We start from the raw sequence: 5,000 nt of genomic DNA on the forward strand, positions 1-5,000 counted from the left end.
TTGCAGTGTGCCATGCTTTTGTGAGAGACGACTGTCATCTAAAGCATCATCGGATTGGTCGTTGTTTAGCAACATTTGAACTGTAAAGCCACATTGGTACTTGTGCTGATTCATTGACTTCGCTGTGTAAAGGCAGCGATTGCACACATCAAAATTCTGACCACGACGTGATTTGAACACGAAACCTTCTGATCTGGAGTCAGACACGCTACCGTTGCGCCACGAGGTCTTTGAAGAAAGTCATCTGTGGGGGGGATGCCAAGTTCAGATTTCGTTGACTGTATCAATTGGAATGAAGGCCTGTGTCTCTGGGGAAATGTACGATCTGACATGCATCTGCCCGGCAGGTTAGGTGTATGAAAACAGTTACATGCAGAGCCCGGATAGCTCAGTCGGTAGAGCATCAGACTTTTAATCTGAGGGTCCAGGGTTCAAGTCCCTGTTCAGGTGTCTTTTTAATATTCACCTTCCTTCAGAAGCAAGTCTTTCTATAATTGCAATTTCTGTCACTTTCCATGACATGTTCACGTGTGGACAATACAATCCCATAGCCAAAACAGCTTAGTCTGAAAACTTTAGGATTTTTAATCTGAACCTGCAGGTTTAAACTCCCTGTTTGAAGACTGATTTAAGTCTGTCAATCACATAGCATCATCTGATATAGGAATTTGCAGTGTGCCATGCTTTTGTGAGAGACGACTGTCATCTAAAGCATCATCGGATTGGTCGTTGTTTAGCAACATTTGAACTGTAAAGCCACATTGGTACTTGTGCTGATTCATTGACTTCGCTGTGTAAAGGCAGCGATTGCACACATCAAAATTCTGACCACGACGTGATTTGAACACGAAACCTTCTGATCTGGAGTCAGACACGCTACCGTTGCGCCACGAGGTCTTTGAAGAAAGTCATCTGTGGGGGGGATGCCTAGTTCAGATTTCGTTGACTGTATCAATTGGAATGAAGGCCTGTGTCTCTTGGGAAATGTACGATCTGACATGCATCTGCCCGGCAGGTTAGGTGTATGAAAACAGTTACATGCAGAGCCCGGATAGCTCAGTCGGTAGAGCATCAGACTTTTAATCTGAGGGTCCAGGGTTCAAGTCCCTGTTCAGGTGTCCTTTTAATATTCACCTTCCTTCAGAAGCAAGTCTTTCTATAATTGCAATTTCTGTCACTTTCCATGACATGTTCACGTGTGGACAATACAATCCCATAGCCAAAACAGCTTAGTCTGAAAACTTTAGGATTTTTAATCTGAACCTCCAGGTTTAAACTCCCTGTTTGAAGACTGATTTAAGTCTGTCAATCACATAGCATCATCTGATATAGGAATTTGCAGTGTGCCATGCTTTTGTGAGAGACGACTGTCATCTAAAGCATCCTCGAATTGGTCGTTGTTTAGCAACATTTGAACTGTAAAGCCACTTTGGTACTTGTGCTGATTCATTGACTTCGCTGTGTAAAGGCAGAGATTGCACACATCAAAACTCTGACCACGACGTGATTTGAACACGCAACCTTCTGATCTGGAGTCAGACGCGCTACCGTTGCGCCACGAGGTCTTGGAAGAAAGTCATCTATGGGGGGGATGCCTAGTTCAGATTTCGTTGACTGTATCAATTGGAATGAAGGCCTGTGTCTCTGGGGAAATGTACGATCTGACATGCATCTGCCCGGCAGGTTAGGTGTATGAAAACAGTTAAATGCAGAGCCCGGATAGCTCAGTCGGTAGAGCATCAGACTTTTAATCTGAGGGTCCAGGGTTCAAGTCCCTGTTCAGGTGTCTTTTTAATATTCACCTTCCTTCAGAAGCAAGTCTTTCTATAATTGCAATTTCTGTCACTTTCCATGACATGTTCACGTGTGGACAATACAATCCCATAGCCAAAACAGCTTAGTCTGAAAACTTTAGGATTTTTAATCTGAACCTGCAGGTTTAAACTCCCTGTTTGAAGACTGATTTAAGTCTGTCAATCACATAGCATCATCTGATATAGGAATTTGCAGTGTGCCATGCTTTTGTGAGAGACGACTGTCATCTAAAGCATCATCGGATTGGTCGTTGTTTAGCAACATTTGAACTGTAAAGCCACATTGGTACTTGTGCTGATTCATTGACTTCGCTGTGTAAAGGCAGCGATTGCACACATCAAAATTCTAACCACGACATGATTTGAACACGCAACCTTCTGATCTGGAGTCAGACGCGCTACCGTTGCGCCACGAGGTCTTTGAAGAAACTCATCTATGGGGGGGATGCCTAGTTCAGATTTCGTTGACTGTATCAATTGGAATGAAGGCCTGTGTCTCTTGGGAAATGTACGATCTAACATGCATCTGCCCGGCAGGTTAGGTGTATGACAACGGGTACATGCAGAGCCCGGATAGCTCAGTCGGTAGAGCATCAGACTTTTAATCGGAGGGGCCAGGGTTCAAGTCACTGTTCAGGCGTCCTTTTAATATTCACCTTCCTTCAGAAGCAAGTCTTTCTATAATTGCAATTTCTGTCACTTTCCATGACATGTTCACGTGTGGACAATACAATCCCATAGCCAAAACAGCTAAGTCTGAAAACTTTAGGATTTTTAATCTGAACACCAGGTTTAAACTCCCTGTTTGAAGACTGATTTAAGTCTGTCAATCACACAGCATCATCTGATATAGGAATTTGCAGTGTGCCATGCTTTTGTGAGAGACGACTGTCATCTAAAGCATCATCGGATTGGTCGTTGTTTAGCAACATTTGAACTGTAAAGCCACATTGGTACTTGTGCTGATTCATTGACTTCGCTGTGTAAAGGCAGCGATTGCACACATCAAAATTCTGACCACGACGTGATTTGAACACGCAACCTTCTGATCTGGAGTCAGACGCGCTACCGTTGCGCCACGAGGTCTTGGAAGAACGTCATCTATGGGGGGGATAGCTAGTTCAGATTTCGTTGACTGTATCAATTGGAATGAAGGCCTGTGTCTCTGGGGAAATGTGCGATCTGACATGCATCTGCCCGGCAGGTTAGGTGTATGAAAACAGTTACATGCAGAGCCCGGATAGCTCAGTCGGTAGAGCATCTGACTTTTAATCTGAGGGTCCAGGGTTCAAGTCCCTGTTCAGGTGTCCTTTTAATATTCACCTTCCTTCAGAAGCAAGTCTTTCTATAATTGCAATTTCTGTCACTTTCCATGACATGTTCACGTGTGGACAATACAATCCCATAGCCAAAACAGCTTAGTCTGAAAACTTTAGGATTTTTAATCTGAACCTCCAGGTTTAAACTCCCTGTTTGAAGACTGATTTAAGTCTGTCAATCACATAGCATCATCTGATATAGGAATTTGCAGTGTGCCATGCTTTTGTGAGAGACGACTGTCATCTAAAGCATCATCGGATTGGTCGTTGTTTAGCAACATTTGAACTGTAAAGCCACATTGGTACTTGTGCTGATTCATTGACTTCGCTGTGTAAAGGCAGCGATTGCACACATCAAAATTCTAACCACGACATGATTTGAACACGCAACCTTCTGATCTGGAGTCAGACGCGCTACCGTTGCGCCACGAGGTCTTGGAAGAAACTCATCTATGGGGGGGATGCCTAGTTCAGATTTCGTTGACTGTATCAATTGGAATGAAGGCCTGTGTCTCTGGGGAAATGTACGATCTAACATGCATCTGCCCGGCAGGTTAGGTGTATGACAACGGGTACATGCAGAGCCCGGATAGCTCAGTCGGTAGAGCATCAGACTTTTAATCGGAGGGGCCAGGGTTCAAGTCACTGTTCAGGCGTCCTTTTAATATTCACCTTCCTTCAGAAGCAAGTCTTTCTATAATTGCAATTTCTGTCACTTTCCATGACATGTTCACGTGTGGACAATTCAATCCCATAGCCAAAACAGCTTAGTCTGAAAACTTTAGGATTTTTAATCTGAACCTCCAGGTTTAAACTCCCTGTTTGAAGACTGATTTAAGTCTGTCAGTCACATAGCATCATCTGATATAGGAATTTGCAGTGTGCCATGCTTTTGTGAGAGACGACTGTCATCTAAAGCATCATCGGATTGGTCGTTGTTTAGCAACATTTGAACTGTAAAGCCACATTGGTACTTGTGCTGATTCATTGACTTCGCTGTGTAAAGGCAGCGATTACACACATCAAAATTCTGACCAAGACGTGATTTGAACACGCAACCTTCTGATCTGGAGTCAGACGCGCTACCGTTGCGCCACGAGGTCTTGGAAGAAAGTAATCTATGGGGGGGATGCCTAGTTCAGATTTCGTTGACTGTATCAATTGGAATGAAGGCCTGTGTCTCTGGGGAAATGTACGATCTTACATGCATCTGCCCGGCAGGTTAGGTGTATGAAAACAGTTACATGCAGAGCCCGGCTAGCTCAGTCGGTAGAGCATCAGACTTTTAATCTGAGGGTCCAGGGTTCAAGTCCCTGTTCAGGCGTACTTTTAATATTCACCTTCCTTCAGAAGCAAGTCTTTCTATAATTGCAATTTCTGTCACTTTCCATGACATGTTCACGTGTGGACAATTCAATCCCATAGCCAAAACAGCTTAGTCTGAAAACTTTAGGATTTTTAATCTGAACCTCCAGGTTTAAACTCCCTGTTTGAAGACTGATTTAAGTCTATCAGTCACATAGCATCATCTGATATAGGAATTTGCAGTGTGCCATGCTTTTGTGAGAGACGACTGTCATCTAAAGCATCATCGGATTGGTCGTTGTTTAGCAACATTTGAACTGTAAAGCCACATTGGTACTTGTGCTGATTCATTGACTTCGCTGTGTAAAAGCAGCGATTACACACATCAAAATTCTTACCAGGACGTGATTTGAACACGCAACCTTCTGATCTGGAGTCAGACGCGCTACCGTTGCGCCACGAGGTCTCGGAAGAATCTCATCTATGGGGGGGATGCCTAGTTCAGATTTCGTTGACTGTATCAATTGGAATGAAGGCCTGTGTCTCTGGGGAAATGTACGAT

At 43.9% G+C, this 5,000-nt stretch overlaps 5 non-coding genes across 5 annotated transcripts; 3 read left to right on the forward strand and 2 right to left on the reverse strand.

The window, feature by feature from the left end:
* The first annotated feature begins 377 nt into the window (after positions 1 to 377).
* On the forward strand, positions 378 to 450 carry trnak-uuu (transfer RNA lysine (anticodon UUU)). Its single transcript has one exon. It is a non-coding gene; the product is annotated as a tRNA-Lys (tRNA).
* A 595-nt stretch (positions 451 to 1,045) lies between these two features.
* On the forward strand, positions 1,046 to 1,118 carry trnak-uuu (transfer RNA lysine (anticodon UUU)). Its single transcript has one exon. It is a non-coding gene; the product is annotated as a tRNA-Lys (tRNA).
* Positions 1,119 to 1,493: 375 nt separating this feature from the next.
* On the reverse strand, positions 1,494 to 1,565 carry trnaw-cca (transfer RNA tryptophan (anticodon CCA)). Its single transcript has one exon. It is a non-coding gene; the product is annotated as a tRNA-Trp (tRNA).
* Positions 1,566 to 1,713: 148 nt separating this feature from the next.
* Positions 1,714 to 1,786, forward strand: trnak-uuu (transfer RNA lysine (anticodon UUU)). The gene has a single exon. It is a non-coding gene; the product is annotated as a tRNA-Lys (tRNA).
* Positions 1,787 to 2,828: 1,042 nt separating this feature from the next.
* On the reverse strand, positions 2,829 to 2,900 carry trnaw-cca (transfer RNA tryptophan (anticodon CCA)). The gene has a single exon. It is a non-coding gene; the product is annotated as a tRNA-Trp (tRNA).
* Positions 2,901 to 5,000: the final 2,100 nt, after the last annotated feature.

This window comes from Salvelinus fontinalis, chromosome 3 (assembly GCF_029448725.1).
Source record: "Salvelinus fontinalis isolate EN_2023a chromosome 3, ASM2944872v1, whole genome shotgun sequence".
Taxonomy (NCBI): Eukaryota; Metazoa; Chordata; class Actinopteri; order Salmoniformes; family Salmonidae; genus Salvelinus; species Salvelinus fontinalis.